Source organism: Oratosquilla oratoria, chromosome 1 (assembly GCF_046742065.1).
Source record: "Oratosquilla oratoria isolate Oo_2021 chromosome 1, ASM4674206v1, whole genome shotgun sequence".
Classification (NCBI taxonomy): Eukaryota; Metazoa; Arthropoda; class Malacostraca; order Stomatopoda; family Squillidae; genus Oratosquilla; species Oratosquilla oratoria.
In genome coordinates this window covers 80345905-80370904 of record NC_134777.1, presented here as the reverse complement: position 1 = coordinate 80370904, position 25000 = coordinate 80345905, and the positions used below count along the sequence as shown (strand labels likewise).

Below are 25000 nucleotides of genomic sequence, written 5' to 3'. Positions count from 1 at the left end.
TGATCAACACTCCAAGATCTTTCTCCAAGTTTACTTTTTTCACCTCTTCTTCACCAATTTTGTAATCTTTTGATATTCTGTTTTACTCTTTCCAAATTTCATTATACTACATTTCTTTCTATTGATTTTTACTTCCCACTTTTGAGTCCAATTCACTCCAAGATCTTTCTCCAAGTTTACTTTTTTCACCTCTTCTTCACCAATTTTGTAATCTTTTGATATTCTGTTTTACTCTTTCCAAATTCCATTATACTTCATTTCTTTCTATTGATTTTTACTTCCCACTTTTGAGTCCAATTCACTCCAAGATCTTTCTCCAAGTTTACTTTTTTCACCTCTTCTTCACCAATTTTGTAATCTTTTGATATTCTGTTTTACTCTTTCCAAATTCCATTATACTACATTTCTTTCTATTGATTTTTACTTCCCACTTTTGAGTCCAATTCCAGATCTTGTCCAAATCTTGTTGCAATGAGTTGCAGTCTTCCTCCGTTTTTACCTTCTTTAATATCTTTGCATCATCTGTAAAGGAATTCATATAACACTCAACACCTTCATCCATGTCATTAATGTATAGGACAAACATGATCAGGGCCAGTATTAATCCCTGCGGGACACCACTTTTCACTTCTTCCCAGTTTGAGAATTTATCTCTAATTACTACTCTCATTTTCCTCCCAATCAGGAAGTCTTTCATCCATTCCAATGATTTTCCTCTGATGCCACTTATTGACTCAATCTTCTTTATTAGTTTTTTGTGGTACCTTATCAAATGCCTTTTGTAGGTCCAGAAATATGTATATATATACATATATATGTATATATATGTATATATATATATATATATATATGTATGTATATATATGTATGTATGTATGTGTGTATGTATTTACCTAGTTGTATTTTGAGGGAGAAGAGCTATGCTTGTAGAGACCCCAGTTGTATCTTTCCGTATCCAGTTTTTTCTTTGTCGTGTATAGTTTCAGCATTCACTGTTTTCTCTTTCAATTTATTCCATGTATCTATCACTGTGTGTGGAAAGCTATTCTTTTCCAGATCTCTTCTGTAACAGTCCTTCTTAAGTTTTTTTCTTTTATCCCCTTGTATTTCTTCTGTCCCATTAAGTAGATCATCCCTGTCAAGGATTTCCATCCCTTTCATAATTCTATAGATGGTTATCAAGTTGCCTCTTTCTCTTCTTTGTTCCAGAGTTAATAAGTTTAGTTTGTCCAATCTTTGTATGTTAACATGCCAAGTGTTGTTGCCATCTTTGTTAGTGCTCTTTGAATTCTTTCTATTTTTTTTTTTTTTTTTTTGTGCTGGGTGTCCATAGCAATGCTGCATACTCTAATTTTAGTCTTATCAGTGTAACTAATATTTTCTTTACCATTTCCTTATCCATGAAGTCAAAGGCCACTTTCATTGATCTTATTAAGTTGTAGGTTTCTCCAACTATTTTGTTTATATGTTTGTCTAGTGTCATGTCATTTGAAATGATTACTCCTAGGTCTCTTTCTGAGTTTACTTTTGTAATTTCCTTTGTTCCAATTTTGTATCGACTGGATATTCTATTTTTGCTTTTTCCAAATTCCATTATACTATATTTTTTCACTTCGTTCTTTTAATTCCAATTCCAGACTTTGTCCAGATCTCCCTGAAAAGGTTTGCAATCTTCTTCGATACTCACTCTCTTCAATAGTTTTGCATTGTTTGCAAAGAAGTTTATATAGCATTCATCTCCTTCATCCATGTCATTTATATAAATAGCAAACATTATCGGAGCCAACACAGAGCCTTGGGGTACTCCACTTATCATGTTTACCCATTTTGATTTCTTTTCTCTAAGTATCACTCATTTTTCTTCCAAGAAGTTTTTCGTCCATTCTAATGATTTTCCTTGTATTCTACCTATTATTTCAATTTTTCTTAGTTTTTTGTGTTGTACTTTGTCAAAAGCCTTTTGTAGATCCAGGAAGGCACAATCTGCCCAGCCATATAGAGAGGATCTAATGAAATGGGATGGTAGAGATACAAGAGGACATGGAAAGAAAATCAAGAAAGACAGTTATAGAAGAGACCCGAAAAAGAACAGCTTTCCTCACAGGATAATAGAAGTTGGGAACAAGTTAGATGAAAATGTGGTGTGTGCAAAAACAATACATGAATTTAAAAACAGGCTAGATAAAATGAGATATGGAGATGGGACACCACGAGCATAGCCCTTCCTGTAAAATACAACTAGGTATACACACAACTCTGAAAGGGACCTAGGAGTAACAATCACCAATGACATGGCGCCAGACAAATTTGTCAGGGAAATTTTACATTTATTAAGATCAATGAAAGTGGCCTTTGACTACATTGATGAAAAAATGGTAAAGAAAATATTAGTTACATTGATAAGACCAAAATTGGAGTATGCTGCGACACTATGGACACCTAGTACTAAAAAGAACATAAATTAGAAAGAATTCAAAGAGCAAAGACAAAGATGGTACCAACACTCCAAATTGACATACGAACAAAGATTAGACAAACAAGAACTACCAACCCTGGAACAAAGAAGAGAAAGAGGAGACCTACTAACCATCTACAGAATTATGAAAGGGATGGAAGTCCTTGATAGAGATGACTTACTAAAGTGGGATAGGAGAAAAACAAGAGGACACGAGAAGAGACTTAAAAAGGATTGTTACTGAAGATACCTGAAAAATAATAGCGTCCCACACAGAGTGATAGATATCTGGAACAAACTGAATGAAGAAACAGTGAGTGCAAAAACTATACAAGAATTCAAGATCAAACTGGATGCTGAAAGATACAAAAGTGGGTCACTACGAGCATAGCTGTCTTCCCATAAAATACAACTAGGTAAAACTAGGTAAATACACACACACACACACACACAACTATATACATAGCATAGCATAGCTCCCCTTCCTGTAATATACAATTAGGTAAATACAACTTAAGAGCAAACTAGACACCGAAAGATACAAAGGTGGGACACCATGAGCGTAGCTCCCCTTCCCATAAGATACAATTAAGTAAATATACATGGAACCCCAACTTTCCAAAATTTGAATATATGTAATGTGTTTTTATCTGTAGGATCAACATTTTGATTCAAAATGTGAACATCTAAAAGAAAAAATTAAAATAGTTTAAAATATATATTTTTTTTTTATGTGGGCAGCCTGTTTAAGTACACCAGTGATGTTGGTTGTTATATCAACTGCTAAGTAACACATGCAGAGTGTTTTTCTTCCCACTTAAGCTGCAGTCTATGTGAATGTGATTACTGTTTGTTGCTGTCTTTGGCTGCTGGGCACATGATCAGATGTGATTTATTATTTTGATGCTAGTTATCCCTGCTAAGGAAGCTTCCAACAAATGGAAGCATATAGCTTTTACACTAAGACAGAAGATTGAACTGTGTAAGAACATGGAGAAAGGTGTGAATAGGAACATACTAATTTGTAAGTATAATGTTGGTTCCACCACCCTGAACATTATAAAGAAAAATAAACTTTTATGTGATGAATTCAAATATACCAAAGTCAGTGGAAAGTAGGCACAGCATGAAGTAAGGAAAGTTCAAGGATTTAGATTAAGGGTTCTCAGCTTTATGTTCATGAACCCCCTGGGGTTTGTGTGATGGTTTACAGGGGTACTTAGATGACTAGTGAAAGATTACTTAAACCTGTAAATCTACAGAGAGAGGTTGGTAATAAAGTTAACGACAGCTTAACCCTGCATGTGTAGTATCACTGTATATTGTTTGTGATACATTTAACTGATCAATTCATTACAAATTGAACCATTTGATTCATTGTGGTACATACATATAGGCCACTTTCAATATTTTTCTTTCTCAAAAAAAAAAAAAATAGAGAAAGAAAAGAGTTGAAAGTGGCCTATACCAACATCGACGGATTAATTTCAGGGCTGAATGAACTTAATGATTACCTGCTAGAAGAAAAACCAGAAATAATGGGAATTGTGGAGACTAAACGAAGGGGTGAAATGCTATCCATCAATGTTGGACATGGACTATACAATTACATACATACATATACCAAGGCTTTTTCCCCCTTACAAGGGAGGTAGCCAAAAAGGAAAAGGCATAAAATCATTCCCACCCATTCCATCCCTGAATACACTCCACACCCCTCCACCCTCCCTCTTATCTTAGCACCTCCTGTATAATGGGTCATCCCTGCACCTTGTCCACTGCCCTGGGTCAGAAGCAGTGTCGCAAGAGACAGCACATCCACAGCAAGGCCGCTTCATTAAATCGTCCCCCCAAATAAAGGAGAAGACGGGGAGAAATCCCTTTGGGCTGCGTCAAATTTTGCTCACACATACTACCTCACCCCCCATCCCCCTGCCCATTCCACCTCATGCATCACAACATCATCCATATACAACCATTCTTCATTCACCCGTATCTTCTGTCCTCTCCCATCCTTCCTCAACAGACATTTCCCTCTTTCCCAAAGCCCCCTTCACCCCATCCATCCATTTCATCCAAGGACGTCCCCTCATGTTCACTCCCTCAACATCTGCCTTTCATACCTCTTTTACTAGTCTTTCTTCATTCATTCTTTCCATGTGTCCAAACCATCCTAATACTCTTTCATCAACCCTATCTCCCAACTCCCTTCCCACCCCTATTCTCCTCCTCACCTCCTCATTTCTCACTCAATCCAACCTAGTAACCCCTATCATACTTCTCAGACACCTCATCTCAAACACATTCAAACTCCTTTTCTATTCCTCTCTTATGTTCCATGTTTCTGCCCCATACAGTGCAGTTGGCACAATCACTCCTTCATACAATCTCCTCTTAGCATCCATTCCCAAATGTCTATTCCTCATTACACTTTTTATTCCACCAAGGCATTTACTTGCATCTCTCAATCTACATTCTACCTACACCTCCACTCCAGGTTTTCCTGCCACATTTGCACCCAATTATCTAAAACTATCCACTTTCTCCAGTCACTCTCTCTTAATGCTCACTTCCAGTCTGCTGCCACTTTCACCCCTTGTGCATCTCATCACCTTACTTTTACCCACACTATCTTCAGCTTTCTTCTTTCACACACTTTCCCGAACTCTGTCACCAACTTCCTCAATCCCTCCTCCGATCCTGCCACAAGCGCAGTGTCGTCCGCAAACAACAGCTGGCTCATCTCTCACTTTTCTCCATTTTCTTTAACCATCTCCAATCCCTGACCCACCACCCTTGAATTTCCTCTTGCACCACCCCATCCATGTATAAGTTGAACAGCCAAGGAGACATAACGCATCCTTGACGAAGTCCCACCTTTACCTCGAACCACTCACTCATTCCATTTCTAATCCATGTTTCTGCCCCATATAGTGCTCTTGGTACAATCACTCCTTCATACAGTCTCCTCTTAGCATCCATTCCCATGTCTATTCCTCATTACACTTTTTAATCCAGCAAGGCATTTGGTCACTTCTCTCAATCTACATTCTACCTCCACTCCACCTTTTCCTGCCACATTTGCACCCAAGTATCTAAAACTATCCACTTCCTCCAGTCGCTCTCCCTTAATGCTCACTTTCAGTCTGCTGCCATTTTCACCCCTTGTACATCGCATCACCTTACTTTTACCCACATTTATCTTCAGCTTTCTTCTTTCACACACTCTCCCGAAATCTGTCACCAACTTCCTCAATCCCTCCTCCGATCCTGCCACAAGCGCAGTGTCGTCCGCAAACAACAGCTGGCTCATCTCTCACTTTTCTCCATTTTCTTTAACCATCTCCAATCCCTGACCCACCACCCTTGAATTTCCTCTTGCACCACCATAAGTTGACCCATGTCTATTCCTCATTACACTTTTTAATCCAGCAAGGCATTTGGTCACTTCTCTCAATCTACATTCTACCTCCACTCCACCTTTTCCTGCCACATTTGCACCCAAGTATCTAAAACTATCCACTTCCTCCAGTCGCTCTCCCTTAATGCTCACTTTCAGTCTGCTGCCATTTTCACCCCTTGTACATCGCATCACCTTACTTTTACCCACATTTATCTTCAGCTTTCTTCTTTCACACACTCTCCCGAAATCTGTCACCAACTTCCTCAATCCCTCCTCCGATCCTGCCACAAGTGCAGAGTTGTCCGCAAACAACAGCTGGCTCACCTCCCACTTTTCTCCATTTTCTTTAATCATCTCCAATCCTTGACCCACTACCCTTACATTTCCTTCTCGCACCACCCCATCCATGTATAAGTTGAACAGCCAGGGAGACAACGCATCCTTAACAAAGTCCCCCCTTTACCTCAAACCACTCACTCTATTTCTAATCCTGACACATGCTCTACTACTCTCATAAAAACTCTTGACAGCTCCTAGAAGTTTTCCTCCTATCCCGTATATCCACATAACATCCCAGAGTGCCTTCCTGTCTACTCTGTCATAGGCCTTTTTCCAGATCCATAAAAGCCCAAAAAACATCCTTCCCCTTTCCTATAGCTTTCTCACATATCTGTCTTACCACAAAAATGTGATCTACACAACCTCTACCCGTCCTAAATCCACACTGTTCCTCACCAATTACTCCCTCTGTTCCTCTCCTAATCCTCTCAATCAAGATCCTCCCATAAGCCTTCCCAACTACACTTAACAAGCTAATCCCTCTGAAACTACTACACTCACATTTGTCCCCTTTTCCCTTGTAAAGTGGAACTATACAGGCACTCCTACCAGTCCTCCTGCACTCTACCCTCTTTCCAGCAAACATTAAATAACCTCACCAGCCAGTCCACCATCACTATACCTCCTTTTTTTTTTAGACATTCTGTATGGCATCCATCCAGACTAGGTGCCTTACCTGCTTTCATCATCTTAACAACTGCCTTCACTTTATCCTTCCTTATTTCTCCTCCATTATCCTCACTCATCGCAGTCATTTTCTTAGCACTTCACACTGCAACTGTCTTTCCCTCCCTATCCTCCATCACATTTAGCAACTCCCCAAAACATTCTGCCCATCTTCCCCTTACTGCCTTCTCTTCCATTACCATCTCTCCATCTGCACCTTTTACCTTTTCTTCTCTACTTGATTCGCCTCTTCTTCCTGTCTTGATTTCTTTCCAAAACATCTTTTTATTACTTTCAAAATTTTCTGTCGTACCCTTACCCCATTTCACATCTGCTCTCCTCTTTGCTTCCTTTACCTTGTGCTTTACTTTTCTTTGTATCTCATATGACTCCGTCCTATTTTGTAACCAATCTGTGAAAGCTTGTTTCTTCTCTTCTACAACCTTCCTTGTTTCCTCATCCCACCATTCACTACCCTTCCTTCTATTTCCTCCTGTCCTTCTTGTTCCACACACCATCTTTGCGCACTTTGTGACTCCCTCCTTGAACCATCTCCATTCCTCCTCCACTCCTAGTTCTACTCTATCCTTTACTCCCTCCCACTCCTCTCTCAGCTTCTTGTACTCCTTTTCCTTTTCATCTAAGCACCTCCCTACCTTTTGTCCTTTTCCTCTTTCTCCATCTATCCTCCACTCTCAACTTACCTCCACCAAAAAATTATCTGATATTCCCCCACTCTCTCCCCTTAGCACATGTACATCCTTAACTCTTCTTATTATACTCCTACCTACCACTACATAGTCCATTAACACACTGTCTACCAACCGTCCATCCACCACCCTCTCCCATGTGTACTTACGTTTGACTTTCTTCCGAAACACTGTATTTGCTATCATTAGCTCTCTCGACACATCTCCACTATCAACTCTCCACTAAGATTCTTTCCTGGAACTCCACATTTCCCAACCACTCCATCAATTGGTTCATTTCCTACCCTAGCATTAAGGTCTCCCAGTACTACTACATGGATGTTTCTCCCTAATCCCTCTATACACTCATTTAGATCTACCCGAAAAGCCTACCTTTCTTCTACACTCCTCTCACTACCAGGCCCATTGTACTTACAAAAACCCACATCTCCTTTCCCAGTTTCACCCTCGTCCACACTATCCTTGAGGAAACCTCCTTCCACTCCACTACACGTTTACCCATCTCTTCACTTACTAGTATAACCACCCCTTCCCTCTCTCGCCCTCTCTTCACTCCTGATAACCTCCCAAACTTACACTCGTCCTTCCCTCTCAACTTAGTTACATTCAAAGTTAACACATCCATCTTCCTTCTCACAAACATACTACCTATCTCTTCCCTTTTACTCTAATCTGTACCACATCCACGCACATTAAAAGACCCAAACCTTAGGGTGCTTGTTGGAAAACTCCTAGACCCTCTTATGGCTTTACTTTTTTTAAGAATGTCCCCTGTGGGGCTACAGGGAGAAGGATGCCTGGTCCCAATCCCCGTCCCTTTTTCTTGCCTCTTATGATCCAAGTGGAAATACTTGGTGGCAGTATTCTTTTGCCCCCACCACAGGGTAGGTAGGCGAAAAAGGAAATGAATATTCAGAGAAATTGTACAGGACAGTAACAAGGGGTTGGGGGACAGCATAATGGAGGGACAGTTGTAGTATAAAAGCATAATTTCTCTATGAACAGAGTTTTCCTCTATCACAGACAAAATGATGTGTGGGTCTGGTCCATAGGGGCGCCCATATAGACCATAAAGTATCAACTGCATGCTACTTTGCCACAATAACATGCAGCCAATACCCCAGACCTTACTTTTACCCACATTTATCTTCTAATTCCTTCTTTCACACACTTTCCCAAACTCTGTCACTAACTTCCTCAATCCTTCCTCTGATCCTGCTACAAGCGCAGTGTCGTCTGCAAACAACAACTGGCTTATCTCCCACTTTTCTCCATTTTCTTTAACCATCTCCAATCCCTGACCCACCACCCTTGCACCTCTTGCACCACCCCATCCATGTATAAATTGAACAGCCAGGGTGACATAACACATCCCTGACAAAGTCCCACCTTTACCTCAAACCACTCACTCACTCCATTTCTAATCCTGACACTCTACTACCGGTACTCTCATAAAAACTCTTGGTAGCTCCTAAAAGCTTTCTTCCTATCCCATATATCTGCAATACCTCTCACAGTGCCTTCCTGTCTACCCTGTCATAAGCTTTTTCCAAATCCATAAAAGCCCAAAAAACATCTTTACCTTTTCCTATAGCTTTCTCACATATCTGTCTTCCACAAAAATCTGACCTACACAACCTCTATCTGTCCTAAACCCACACTGTTCCTCACCAATTATTCCCTCTATTCCTCTCCTAATCCTCTCAATCAAGACCCTCCCATAAGCCCTCCCAACTACACTTAACAAGCTAATCCCTCTGAAACTACTACACTCACACTTGTCCCCTTTTCCCTTGTAAAGTGGAACTATACAGGCACTCCTCTAGTCCTTCAGCACTCTACCCTCTCTGAAATGAACATTCAATAACCTCACCATCCAGTCCACCATCACTGTACAGTACCTCCTTTTTTCAGACATTCTGCATGACATCCATCCAGACCAGGTGCCTTACCTGCTCTCGTTATCTTAACAACTGCCTTCACTTTATCCTTCCTTATTTCTCATCCATTTTCCTCACTCATCAAGGTCATTTTCTTAGCACTTCCCACTGCAACTGCCTTTCCCTCCCTATCCTCCTTCACATTTAGCAACTCCCTAAAATACTTTGCCCATCCTCCTCTTTCTGCCTTCTCTTCCATTATCATCTCTTCATCTGCACCTTTCACCTTTTCTTGTCTACTTGATTCCCCTCTTCCTCCTCTCTTAATTTCTTTCCAAAACATCTTTTTATTACTTACAAAATTTTGTCATACTCTTACCCCATTTCACTTCTGCTCTCCTCTTTGCCTCCTTTATTTTAGGCTTTACTTCTCTTCTCTTTTCTTTGTACCTCTCATACGATTCCCTCATCCTGTTTTGTAACAAATCTGTGAAAGTTCGCTTCTCTTCTACAACCTTCTTTGCTTCCTCATCCCACCGCTCACTACCCTTCCTTCTATTTCCTCCATTCCTCCTTGTTCCACACACCATCTTTGCACACATTGTGACTCCCTACTTGAACCATCCCCATTCCTCCTCCACTCCTACCTCTACTCTATCCTTTACTCCCTCCCACTCCATTCTCAGCTTCTTGTACTCCTTCTCCTTTTTTTTTTTTTCTGTCATCACATGAGAAATGATTCATTGTGGTACCACTATATATTTGATTAGTATTAATATATTACCATTCTGTATTATGTGTCAAGTTAATGGGGGTGCAGGTCAGTGGTCGGATGACTCAGGGTTTATAACAGGAGAAAGGTTGAGAACCCTTGATTTAGATAAAAGTCAGAGGGCTGCTTTATAACTGGTCCTCTTATGATACAAAAAATTTGAGTTTTGTGAAAAGCTTAAGATTGCTGATACATGTGACTTTTCACATGATGGCTTAATTATTTGTGGCTTGGCATGGGGTATGCAAACTTTATTTGAGTGAAAACTAGTGTTGATGAGGAAGCCATAGAAAGTTTCAGTGAAAAATTTAAGTACAATTTAGCTGAACATGATTTTCCATGTCTGCTAGCTCATTTGGGAATGGATGCTAAGAGGAGACTGTATGAAGGAGTGATTGTGCCAACAGCACTGTATGGGGCAGAAACATGGAACATAAGAGGAGAAGAGAGAAGGAGTTTGAATGTGTTTGAGATGAGGTGTCTGAGAAGTATGATGGGGGTTACTAGGCTAGATAGAGTGAGAAATGAGGAGGTGAGGAGGAGAACAGGGGTGGAAAAGGATTTGGGAGATAGGGTTGATGAAAGAATATTAGGATGGTTTGGACACATGGAAAGAATGAGTGAAGAAAGACTAGTAAAAGAGGTATGGAAGGCAGATGTGGAGGGAGTGAACATGAGGGGACGTCCTATGATGAGGTGGATGGATGGGGTGAAGGGAGCTTTGGGGAAGAGGGGAATGTCTGTTGAGGAAGGACAGGAGATGACAGAAGATGGGTAAATAGAGAATGGTTGTTAATGGATGATGATGTGATTGCATGAGGTGGAATGGGTGGGGGGATGGAGGGTGAGGTAGTATGTGTGAGCAAAATTTATCGCAGCCCGAAGGGATTTCTCCCCATCTTCTCCTTTTATGCAATGGGGGGGTCACCGATTTAATGAAGCGGCCTTGCTGTGGATGTGCTGTGTCTTGCGACACTGCTTCTGACCCAGGGCAGTGGACAAGGTTCAGGGATGACCCATCATCCAGGAGGTGCTCAGATAAGAGGGGTGGTGAAGGGGTGTGGAGTGTATTCAGGGATGGAATGGGTGGAAATGATTTTATACCTTTCCTTTTTGGCTACCTCCCTTGTAAGGGGGAAAAAGCCTTGGTATATGTATGTATGTATGCTAGCTCTCTTTTCATCCCCTCTCTCTACCTTACCTTCTTTCTTTATCCATTCACATAACCCCAACCATATTTCATAAACACTTCATTGAAGGCACTCTCCCAAAATCTGAGAGAGAGTACCTTCAATGAATCTACAAATGCAAGAATTCATGGTCATCCTATCTCAATGGAGAGGTATAACATCAACAATTAATCTAGCTTGACCGATGATGTCACTGCCCCAGACTCCTGAAACCAATGTACCTGATTGGTCCAAGCGTTCACATCATTGATGCATCTGATACTTGATCCCCCTTTTTTGGATGTAAGACCTTATAATCCAATCTTTTGTCATAGCTTTTGAAAATGTATGTAGTGTACGAAATGTTAAGCACTGAAATTCATTCTCTTCTCCTGAGTTTGACCAATGTCCTTCAGATGAGCAGTAGTGATGTTAAATACAGAAGCTAAATCTGTAGTCAGACATACTGAAAATCTCCATAAGAAGATCATTGATGCATATACAGGGGTTCCATGAGGTATGATGGAGTTCCATTCCTACACCACTTTGGAAACTGATTTTTGGCATAGGTCAGAACCAGCCTAAGTAAACACCACTTTCCATGGTGATTTTTTTCCTTTTCTTCAATGTTCTGCCATCAGAAGAGCCTCCCTTATGCTTGAAAGCCATAGCAAAGGACAAAAAGATAAAAGAAAATATGAAATGAAATAAGTGAATAAATAGATCAAATAAGAATAACATAAATGAAAGAACAAATGATAAGTGGTAATCCAAAATGCCACACAATCCTTGGTCTGTCATCACAAAACATATTCCTCTGCTGTGGTAAGTAATTCTTTGTATTAAAAAGAAAAAGGTAAGAAACCAGCAAAAAGAAATGTATAGGGACAAACACTGGCAGTGTCATTACCATGAATTAGTGGAAGTCGAGACTGTTGTAAACCAAGGACCCCTTCTATTTGGAGGCAGAGCATGCTGACAGGAGACCTTTTTGGCCATAATTATGCATGTTTATATGTACATATGAGCTAACATGTTGTGTCTGAAAGAGGATGCTCCACCATCTAGGCAAATGGTAGAGAACTTTGCAATACCCTGCCCCCCACTGTAATCATGGATACCACCCAGGTACAAGGCAACAGTCTGACCCCACCTTTACAAGGAGCTGTTGTCCTGAGGGTTTGATGCATGGTCTCTAGATTAGGCCCAGAAACTCGCTGTTCTCTATCACACCAACAACCTATCTCTCCTTCTTTTATATCTATTTTTTTCACAGGAGGTCAGTACACCAGCATCTGCCCTCTTACTTCTGCTTCCAGATGAAGACATAGAAACCAACTTAAACCCATACACATATCCTACATGCACAAAACCTATCAATTTATCACACATATTTTAAATGCAACATGTTACTCACAGGTTCATTTCACATGCACCACACTTACCAACACAAACTAGTACATACATAAAAACTTGGAGCTGTACCCACTACACATCAACAAATTCATAAATACACACACACACTGGTCAAAGTGACAGCAAAGTTTGGAACTCCAGGAAAACTTCAAGTTTCGTCGATCTCAACAATGAGAGAGTACCTTTGTCGTATTAGTAGGGAAGTGGGAATGTGAAGAAAAGGAGAAAGGGAGGTATCACTGAGGGAAATGGAAGGAAATGAGGAAGACGAACAGGCTCCCCCGGACGTCAGAAGAAATGTCAAGAAGAGGGCTGCAGACGACACAGGTGAAGTCGAAAATATCAGTAAAGGCACTAAAATTAGAAATATAGATAAGAACAATACAATAGGAAGTGGAGATAATAATTTCCATGGATTTAATGAGGGGATGCCAACCTCTCTCAATTATCAACTCTAGAGGAAAAACTAGAGAAAATGATCGAACACTGAGAGGTTAGGTTTAGCCAACTTACACACATTACACAAAGAGTTGATCATTTGGAAGAACTAAAGAAATAGACGAATTAAAAAGACAGTTAAAAGAAGTAAAAGATGGGAATGAAGAATTAAAGAATAATATTAAAGAGAATAAAGAGTCCATACCAAAAGAAGTACAGGGTTGGTTAAAAGTCCAAGAGAACAACAAAATTGTATTTAGAGATTTAGTGACACAACAGATGAAACACACTAAGGCCACAGTTATTAAAGTGATGGGAGAGAAGGAGAATATAGTAAGAGACTTAGCAGATAAAAAAGAAATGTATAATTATATTAGGGATGGAAGAGAAACATAATCCAAATAGGATTACAAGAGTAAAAGAGGAGAAGGAAAAGGTAAACAAGGTATTAAAAGTAGTTCAAGAGGAACAAGAAACAGGGAAAGAAATTGAAGAAGTATATAGAATAGGGAAATACAATACAGATAAGACCAGACCAATTAAGGTTAAATTCAGGTCACAAAAATACAGCAGAGAATATCCTAGCAAAAACAGGGAAACTAGCAAAAAGTGATCATTATAAACAGGTATGGATAAAAAGAGAAAAGAGAGGATGAGAAAAAAAAAAACTAGAAGCTAAGAAAAAAAAAACAGACAAATAGAAATTCTATTGGAGAGTAGTGGATATGAAAGTGATGAAATGGTTCATAGCAGAGAAAAACGGAAGGGAAATCGAAAACACGATGGAAGTAGCAGAAAATTAAAAGTGTCTTACACAATTATAGATGGATTAATAACAGGCTTGAACGAATTGAATGATTACCTGAAGAAAAAAGAACCGGACATAATGGGAATTGTAGAGACAAAATTGAAAGGTCCACTACCACCCAACAGTATAGGACATGGTGCATATAATTATTGGATTAGAAACAGACAAGGGGGTGGAGTTATGTTCCTGAGGAATGTCACATATGGAAAGAATAGAGTAGAGATGATTATGATGGAAGTAGAGGACAGGGATGGGAAAAGCAGGATGTTTGTAGTAAATTATGTGCCTCCTAAAACAGCTTCATGGGAAGAGAGAACACAAAAATATGTTAGAAGGCACAAGGATAATACTAAATAAGATAATGGAAGATGGAGGAAGAATATTTATAATGGGTGACTTTAATTGTAAAGAAATCTGCTGGGATGAGATGACAGTGAAGGGTGGAGACGAAATATGGGGAAATGTACTACTTGATATGATTATAGAACATACAATGGATACAAGAAAATACTAGGTATAGAAATGAGGAAGAACCATCGAGACTGGACCTAATAATCACAGAATCCGAAATAGTGGACAAGATTGAATATAAGACACCAATAAGTAAAAGTGACCACATATTGGTTGAACTGGAACTAAATGAGGAAAAATACATGAAAAAACGAACAATATAGAAAGGAAAGACAAATTTTGATCAAATAAGATAATTCTTTCAAAAAGCAGACTGGGAAAGGATATACAAGGAGGAAACAACAGTAGAAGAGAAATGGAATGTTTTGACAAAAACTTATAAAGGAGTGGAAAATGTGCTCCAAGAGAAAAGCAAGAAAAATGATATGTAAAGTGTTGGTACAACAAAAGATGTAGGGAGTTAAAAGACAAAAGGGTTAAAGCTTGGATTAAAAAAAATGAAAAATGGAAAATATATACTAGTTATAGAAATGAATATGTAGAAGTGTGCAAAGAAGAAAGGAGAAAATACGAAAAAGATGTCATAGAAAAATGTAAAGATCAACCAAAACTATTTTACAGATTTGTAAACACCAAGCTGAAAAACAAACAAGAATTAGAGAAACTACGACAAGGAGGATTTGAATACACAGAGGAAATAGAAATGGCAGAAATTATGATATTTACGAGGGAAAACATACAACTTAGAAATATCGAGTGGGAAAGAGATAGAAGTAACAAGGAATGAAATAATGAATCACTTGAGTAATCTCGATGCCAGAAAATCGTATGGACCAGATTAAGTGGCAAATTGGATTTTGAGAGAATGCAGGAACGAACTAATAGACAAAATACCTAGTCTAATAAGCAGTTCATTGAAAGAAAAGTTCCAGAAGATTGAAGAAGAGCAAATATAGTATCAATATATAAAGGGGGAAACAAGGAAGACCCTACTAACTATAGACCGGTCTCTCTTACAAGTACGATAGCAAAAATTTGTGCCAGATTTATCAAAATTAGATGGGTAAGGCATTTGGAAAAAAAACGTAATAAATATGTTAATTTGGATTAAAACAAGGACAATCATGCGTCACGAACTTAATATGTTTCTATTCAAGACTAATGGATATAATGCAAGAAAGAGATGAATGGGCTGATTGTGCATTTCTAGACCTGAAAAAAACTTTTGATAAGATGCCACATGAGAAATTGCTAAAGAAATTAGAAACTGGAGGAGGAATACAGGGCAAACTGAAGTGGATGGAAGACTTCTTGCATGAAAGAAAAATGAGAGTGGTGATAAAAGACAAACACTCTAATTGGAATGAAGTGATTAGTGGAGTTCCACAAGGAACAGTTCTAGTCCCAATAATGTTTGATATATATATATATATATATATATATATATATATATATATATATATATATATATTATATGGATAAAGGAATTGAAAGTTATATGAGCTTTGCAGACGATGCAAAATTGTTGAAAAAAGTGAACATTAGAAGACTGTGAGTCGCTGCAGAGTGATCTCAATAAAGTGTGGGAATGGAGTAGGAAGTGGGAGATGGAATACAATATTAAGAAGTGTAGTATCATGGAATTTGGAAGAAGCAAAAAAAAAAAAAAAAAAGAATAGTGGGATCATATAAATTAGGAGAGGAAGAAATTAAAAAAAGTAGAAAGTGAGAAGGACCTGGGAGTCATTATTATGAATAATATGTCCACTGAGAAACATATAAACAAAAATTTTGGATAAATTTATAATTTAATAAGAACAATCAAAGTGGCATTTACATACCTGGACGAAATAGTGAAGAAAATACTAGTAAATTTGATAAGACCAAGATTGGAGTATGCAGCGACGACGTGGTCACCAAGTACAAAAAATATATAATATAACTTGAAAGAATACAAAGAGCAATTACGAAATTGGCACCAACACTCTCAGAACTATCATATGAGGAGAGACTAGCAAAACTTGAGGTAGACATTAGAGCAAAGAAGAGAGAGAGAAGACTTGATAACTATTTATAGAATCATGAAAGGCATAGAAACTATTGACAGAAAGGATCTAATAAAATGGGACAGTAGAGATACAAGAGGACACAGAAAGAAAATCAAGAAAGACAGTTATATAAGAGACCTGAAAAAGAACAGCTTTCCCCACAGGGTAATAGACATTTGGAACAAGTTAGACGAAAATGTGGTGTGTCCAAAAACGATACACGAATTTAAAAGCAGTCTAGATAAAACGAGATATGAAGACGGGACACACGAGCATAGCTCCCCTTCCCATGAAATACAACTAGGTAAACACACACACATATATATATATATATATATACACAGTGATCTCTCGTTTATCGCGGTAGATGGTTCCGAGACCGGCCGCGATAACTGAATTTCCGCGAAGTAGGGACACCATATTTACAGTATTTAACTATTTAACGTGTATTTTGACTTTTAAAACCCTCCCTGTACTGTTAATAACCCACCCATTACAGTTCTCTATTAATAACAAGGACAACTGTTAAGCAATAACACTTATAATTAAAAAAATAAGATTGTTACTGTACTCGACTCGAAAAAGGTGAAGTAAAATTTGAATGATGATGATGAATTTGCTGCGCAGTAGAAATGAGGATGATGAAGCTGATGATGACTACTGTGCAGCCGATGATTGTATTTTACGTCTCCTCAGACGGCGGTGCCCTTTCCAGGGACACCTCTTCCACTTCTTCCGAAAGTGCAATCGTAGTAGCAGCAGGAACTGGCTCTTTTTTTGGTCGACAACCTCCTCCGTTTCTTGCTGTGTTTCTTCTTCTTCGCTGGCCGACTTCGTCAAGTCTTCGAGGTCTGCATCGGTTAGCGGCTGGAAGTGGCAGTCATAACTCGTCGATGTATCCCGTGGTCATGTCTGCAAAGCCGTCACCTCCAATGATCGCAGCCAAATGCAAAGCTTTCTGTACTGCCGAGTGTTGGATTTCGGCCGGTGTAAATCCCTTGTCATCGTAAATAACCTCGGGTCACAACTTCTTCCAGCTCGCGTTAATGGTGGCAGGCTTCATTTCTTGCAATGCCTTCTGGATATTTAGGAGGCACGTAGCAATTATATACTGCCGCCAGTATACCTTCAAGTTAAAATTTTCGTCTTCGTCTTCTTGGGCGGCTTCCACAGAAGCAACCAAGTTCGCCAGGATATTCCTCGTGTATAGGGCCTTGAACGCTCTGATAACCCCCTGGTCCATTGGCTGAATAAGTGACGTAGTGTTGGGCGGCAGAAACTCAATCTGAATGCCCTCATGCGACAGATCAGTAGCGTGGCCACCAGCGTTATCCATAAGGAGAGGGATTTCAAATGGCAAGCCCTTCCCCAATAGATACACCTTGACTTGCGGGATAAAACACTGGTGGAACCAGTCGAAGGTCAGGATCTTCGTTATCCACGTCTTTGGATTGTGCATCCAATGTACGGGTAGCAGATTTTTGTTTTTTAAAGCCCTTGGGTTTTTAAATTTGTAAATAAGTCCTGGCTTTAACAAAAATCCCAGTATTGCCACACATCACAAGGGTCACACGATCCTTGTATGCTTTAAATTAAGCCAGAGGCTTTTGCTTCCTCTATGAACAAGAAAGTTCGCGACGGCATTCTTATAAAAAAAAAAAAAAACATCTCGTCCATATTAAAAGCTTGTTCAGGCTTATCTCCACCTTCGGAGATAGTCTTCTTGAAATTTTCATTCACGCATGTTTCAGCAGCGCTCATGTCCTCAGAAGCAGCCTCGCCATACAGGAAAACGCTTTTTAGGCCAAAGTGTTTCTGAAACTTGGCAAACCAGCCTTTGCTAGCAGAAAAAGGACTTTTTTAGGTTGTGAAACTCTGGACGTCCCTAGTTGCGGATCTTCTACGTCGTCTTCGTCTTCTTCCTCTTCTTCGTGGTCGCCACTGTCGTCCTCAGGTTCCTTAGCAGCGAAAGTCTCGTACAGGCTCCTAGCCTTTGTTTGGATGATGTTCGTATCCAAGGCTGTTCTTCTTTCGGCAGTCCGCTATCCATACGACCAAAGCAGCTTCCGTACGGATGGTAGTTGTATTACGAGCCGTAACTATTTTCTTCGCCGACTTATTAAAGGTGATGACAGCCGTCTTCCTAATGTTAGCCTCGTCCTTTTTGATGTAGCGAACGGTGGATTCGTTCACGCTACAATGACGGGCTACGGCAACGAAAGTTCTCCCTTCCTTCAACATATCCAGAAGTTTCACCTTCTCAGCGATCGTCATCATTCTTCGTTTGCGTTTAGGCTCAGTACCAGCCTTGGAAGAAGCAGCACGCTTGGGAGCCATTGCAGGGGATGAAAACGCAAAGTTCAATGCAAAGAAAAAAAATCACACACAGCACAGCGTAAAGTAGTACAGTAAACCGCTCGGCGAGAAAGCTTGAAGCGAAATGGCCGCGAGAGAGAGACAAGGGAAGATGCTGCGGATCTGAGCATCGGTCAAAGCACCAATCACAGGCCAGATTACAAAATAGAAAGCTGTGATTCGTCGTCTCTCTCCATTGCACCAATCACAGCCCGTCTTACAACGCACTTCGTCACCGAGATGGTACGCTTTGCGTTTTCTCAACAACAGGATACGCAGGTACTGTATGCACATCACATTCTAGATTTTTTTTCTTGTCATGTGAGTTACAAGTTCAAATACCCAAGTGTATATTATATATATATATATATATATATATATATATATATATATATGTATATATATATATATATTTCATTTTACGCTTGCTCTCTTATTCTTAGACTAGGAAATAATATTTATTATTAATATTTTAATGGATTTAATGAAAAAATAGGTGTTCATATATCGCGATTTTTTTCCAGAAACTCTGCAGTTTATTTTCCATATATATATTCAAAAAAACTGCAAAGTCATGAATCCTTGATAGTTGAACAGCGAAGCAGCAAGGGATCACTGTATATATATATATATATATATATATATATATATATATATATAAATATATATATATATATATACATATATATATATATATATCACACACACACCAAAAGGCCCTTAAAAGGGGGTGCCCATTTGTTTTATTTGTTTTATTTTTCAGTCCTTATCATCCTCTATATTAAGTATAAAATATTTGACACATCTTTCCTTTACTGTCTTTATTTCCATTAACATGTCCATCTGCACTCTTTATCTTTTTCATTCTACCTGACTCCTCTCTCTACACTTCCAAAACATCTTTTTATTATTTAAAAAAATTCTCTTACCCCAGTTTAAATCTGCTCTCCTCTTTGACTTCCTTACCTTTTGCTTTGCTTTTTTTCTGTACTTCTTGTATATTCCCTTAGTTTTACTTTGCGACCAATCCTCACAAGTTCTCTTCTCTTCTGCCACCATCTTCACCTCTTTATCTCACCATCTGCTGCCTCTCCCTCTGTTCCCTTCCTCCTCACACCACATACCATCTTCATGCACTTTATTACTTCCTCCATGAAACACCCATTTTTCATCTGTTTCCCCATTATCACCTCCCACACTTATCATAGCTTCTGGTAATCTTTATCCTCTTCATTTAATTTGTTTACCTTCAACACTTCTTCCCTTTTCCTCCTCATCCACTTTTCTTCTGCCCTCAGTTTCCTTTCCAACAGATAGTAATCTGTCAACCCCATGGTATCTTTCCTGAAATCATATCCAGAATTCTTCCTGTCCTCCTTTTGGGTATCACTACAAAGTCCGTTAATGCCCTGTCAACCACCTCCGATCCACCACTGTTTCCCACATATACTTATGATTGTCTCCTCTTGAACAACTCCCATTCCAAACATCTAACATCTCTATAGTTCTTACCTCCCTACTACTCCATTTATTGGCTCATCTCCTACTTGTTGTGAGCTCCCAACACCACTATATTTACATTCCTCCTGAAGCTCTTTACATTCATTTCATTCACCCTAAAAAAACTCCCCCTTCTTCATGTTTCTCACTATCAGTAACATATGCACTCACAAAAACCCATATCTCCCATCCTAATTTCACCTTAGCCCCAAATAGTCTTGGAAGATGCTTCCCTCTACTCCACCATGCCATTCCCTATTTCATCATTTACTGGTAGAACCACTCCTTCCCTCCCTCATCATCTAATCACTTTTGACACCCTCCCAAATTCTAACTAATCCCTCCCTTTCAACTTAGTTTCACATGATGTTAACATATCCATCTTCCTTCTTGCATACTACCAATCTCTCATTTTACTTTCATCATTACCACAATCACACACAATGACCCAATTACTAGTGTTCTAGTTGAATTTCTCTCAGATCCTCTTATACCTTAACTTTTTGTAGGAGGAAAACACTGAGAAACATGGTGGTAGAATCCTTTTCTCTCACCACAGGGGGACCAGGAAGAGGAAGCCATAAAAGTGGTAGAGCACATGTTCAAGGGAACAGCATAAAAGAGGGACAACAGTAGTACAAAATATATCATTATACCTTTGTGAGTAGAGATTTTAAACTCAAACATAGACAAATGATGTGTGACTAGTCCATGGAATGGCCCAAAATATTTCCTAAAGTATTGGCTGCATGTTAGCATGATGTTGGTACCCCAGTATACAGGAAACCCTCTTTAGATTGGACTAATTGAGGGTAACCTCAGTCCAAAATATTCAAGTCCAAACTAACTAGGGGGTGATTAAAATGTGTATGGCTTGGCCCCATAACATACCCAAACTCTCTAAAGTTACACTTGAAATTAGCATGTTTTCTCTGGCCACTTGGGCCTCCCATTCTCTCTGTCTCTCTCTCAGATGCAGCTCTCCCATGATGGCTCGGTTCACTATGCCATGGTGCTTCCTGAACCACCACAGCCAGCCATCACTGCACTTGAAATCCTGGATTCCAAGGTGGGTTGTAAGCCATTGTGCCAAGTGCTGGATATCCAGACCTTGTGTTGGTACACCCTCAGCTCTCTTGCACATACCACCTGTATACCACATTGTCCAAGTTCTTGTAATGTACTTTTCTTGCACGGTACACACCCATTCCTTTTTTCCATCTTCAGTCTTTGTCATTACTTCCCTTACTTTCTCCTTTCATTTCAGAATTTCATGAAGGGTAGATTTCTTGAAACTTATTTGCATCATGAGTTGCACTTGTCTGACTCCTGTCAATTCTCCATAGCCCTAAAAGAGTCTGATTGGTCCAACATCTTGAGGTATACAGAATACTATAACACTAGTGGAGCAGGGCCTTAGAAATAAACTTCAACAATTTAGAGAGGGTTCATTTCTACATAGACTAGTTTCTGGTTCAGTCCATTGAGAGCAGTGGATAGGATTGTAATAACCATTTAGAAAACCAAAAAGAGATACATTCCAAAAGAGCACAGAAAAAACACAACCCAAACTATATACAGGAGATAAGAAGAGAAGAGGTGAGGAGCTTACACCAGGAGGCACAAAACCATGACTGAATCTTTCACCTTATTCCTATATACTTGGACTGTTGCAGCAGCTAACAGTTACTGCTGGGCATTGGAGAGAAGTATGGGACTCAGACCCACAACTAGGGAGATGCAAGACCTTCATATATCTTATTGCACCACCAGTGTGTGGTAGAGAGCCACCTTAAAACAGACAAATTTAAAGGCAAACTAAATTTAACAGAACAAGAAAAAAAATGCTACAACAATTGAATAAGGACACCACAAAACTAATAAACAAGATTTAAAAAGAAAATTGGGAAAAAACATACAAATACAATATATGGAAAAGCAAGTAAGGAACAAATGTGGACTATGGAAACCATTAAAACCTAAAAATTGAACTCTTGCCTCAGTTGGAGCAAACCAAAGAAAAAAATAGGATCACCTAAACCAAACACTTCTCCAAATCAGGTTTCAAAAGCACAATTCCAGATTTGGACCATTTGAATTTAACATATTACAGTGACTTTTGTATGGATGAAAAGAAAAAGTAAGAAAAAGCAAGTCCTGCCCTAGCCCTGCCCAGACAACAACACAATATTTCTTCCTTCAATGATTTTTAGGCCAATCTCATGGCTGATGTCATTTACCTGAGAGACATGGGTTTCCTGCGAGTGAGACCTGGGGGAATGAATTGATTGATTTAGTTCTATTAGTGAATATAAATAAATAGTAATATTTTGTTGGTGAAATAGGAGTTTATTATTATGCAAATCATAGTTATGCAGTTGCTGGTTCTCCTGCTGTCAAGTAATACAAGTATATGAGGTAGGATTAATATATGTGGTTAATGTACTTGTACAAGATGTATGGACTGTATTTTAAGGCATACAAGACACATGAGCATTTCAATTTCAGCAGCCCTCTTCTAGGAAAAAAAAAGCAGCTAATCCTAGGCCCCCTAGTGTCATCATTGCTTTGGATTATAAGTAACCTTATTGGTACATAACAGGAAATTACTATCTATATATACCAAGGGTTTTTTTCCCTCTTATAAGGGAAGTAGCCAAGTCCAAAGGCACATACCTACTCCTACCCATTCCATTCCCATCCACTATCCTTTCCTCCCTCTCATCTTGGCTTCTCATGGATAACAAGATTATTACTACTGATGATTTTTAGGAAAAACTTTTGTTTAATTTAAAATGAGGATTAGAACTGTTGTTATTTGAACTGCTTATTTGTTTAAAATTCATAAATAAAACACTAGTGTTCATGTATTACCCTCTAATGGGAAAATTTTATGATAACTATGTGCTGTATAATAAAAAATAAATAGAATAAATAAAATTAGAATTATATGACTATGTAGCAAATAAGATATAATGGATTTACATACATATACCAAGGCTTTTTTCCCCCTTACAAGGGAGATAGCCTCTCATCTTAGCACCTCCTGGATGACGGGTCATCCCTGCACCTTGTCCACTGCCCTGGGTCAGAAGCAGTGTTGCAAGATACAGCACATCCACAGCAAGGCCGCTTTATTAAATCGGTGACCCCCCCTCTCCGTCCCCCCATACATAAAAGGAGATGGGGAGAAATCCCTTCGGGCTACGTAAAATTTTGCTCACATACTCCCTCACCGCCCATTCCACCTCATGCATCTCAACATCATCCATATACAACCATTCTCCATTCACCCCTGTCTTCTGTCCTCTCCCATCCTTCCTCAACAGACATTCCCCTCTTCCCCAAAGCCCCCTTCACCCCATCCATCCACCTCATCCTAGGACGTCCCCTCATGTTAACTCCCTCCACGTCTGCCTTCCATACCTCTTTTACTAGTCTTTCTTCACTCATTTTTTCCATGTGTCCAAACCATCCTAATACTCTTTCATCAACCCTGTCTCCCAACTCCCTTTCCACCCCTGTTCTTCTCCTCACCTCCTCATTTCTCACTCTATCTAGCCTAGTAACCCCATCATACTTCTCAGACACCTCATCTCAAACACATTCAAACTCCTTCCCTCTTCTCCTCTTATGTTCCATGTTTCTGCCCCATACAGTGCTGTTGGCACAATCACTCCTTCATACAGTCTCCTCCTAGCATCCATTCCCAAATGTCTATTCCTCATTACACTCTTCAATCCACCAAGGCATTTACTCGCTTCTCTCAATCTACATTCTACCTACACCTTCACTCCACCTTTTCCTGCCACATTTGCACCCAAGTATCTAAAACTATCCACTTCCTCCAGTCGCTCTCCCTTAATGCTCACTTCCAGTCTACTGCCACTTTCACCCCTTGCACATCTCATCACCTTACTTTTACCCACATTTATCATCAGCTTTCTTCTATCACATACTCTCCCAAATTCTGTCACCAACTTCCTCAGTCCCTCCTCTGATCCTGCCACAAGCTCAGTGTTGTCCGCAAGCAACAGCTGGCTCACCTCCCACTTTTCTCCATTTTCTTTAACCATCTCTAATCCCTGACCCACTACTCTTGCATTTACCTCTCGCACTACCCCATCCATGTATAAGTTGAACAGCCAGGGCGACATAATGCATCCTTGATGAAGTCCCACCTTTACCTCGAACCATTCACTCTCTCCAATTCTAATCCTGACACAAGCTCTACTACTCTCATAAAAACTCTTGACAGCTCCTAGAAGTTTTCCTCCTATCCCATATATCTGCATAACCTCCCACAGTGCCTTTCTGTCTACCCTGTCATAAGCCTTTTCCAGATCCATAAAAGCCCAAAAAACATCCTTCCCCTTTCCTATAGCTTTCTCACATTTTTGTCTTACCACAAAGATCTGATCTACACAACCTCTACCCGTACTAAATCCACACTGTTCCTCACCAATTACTCCCTCTGTTCCTCTTCTAATCCTCTCAATCAAGATCCTCCCATAAGCCTTCCCAACTACACTTAACAAGCTAATCCCTCTGAAACTACTACATTCACACTTGTCCCCTTTTCCCTTGTAAAGTGGAACTATACAGGCACTCCTCCAGTCCTCCGGCACTC

At 39.5% G+C, this 25000-nt stretch overlaps 1 protein-coding gene across 2 annotated transcripts in view; it reads left to right on the top strand.

Annotated features, from left to right (window-relative positions):
* LOC143018029 (putative cytochrome P450 6a13) overlaps positions 1–25000 on the top strand; it is a 130995-nt gene that overhangs the window by 11832 nt on the left and 94163 nt on the right. Inside the window, exon 2 of one of the 2 annotated variants that reach the window (XM_076173104.1) lies at positions 21344–21439. The exons of the other annotated variant lie outside the window; for it this stretch is intronic. The gene's annotated coding sequence lies outside the window, so the exon portion shown is untranslated. The remainder of the gene's footprint in view (positions 1–21343; positions 21440–25000) is intronic. 2 annotated transcript variants of the gene reach the window in all.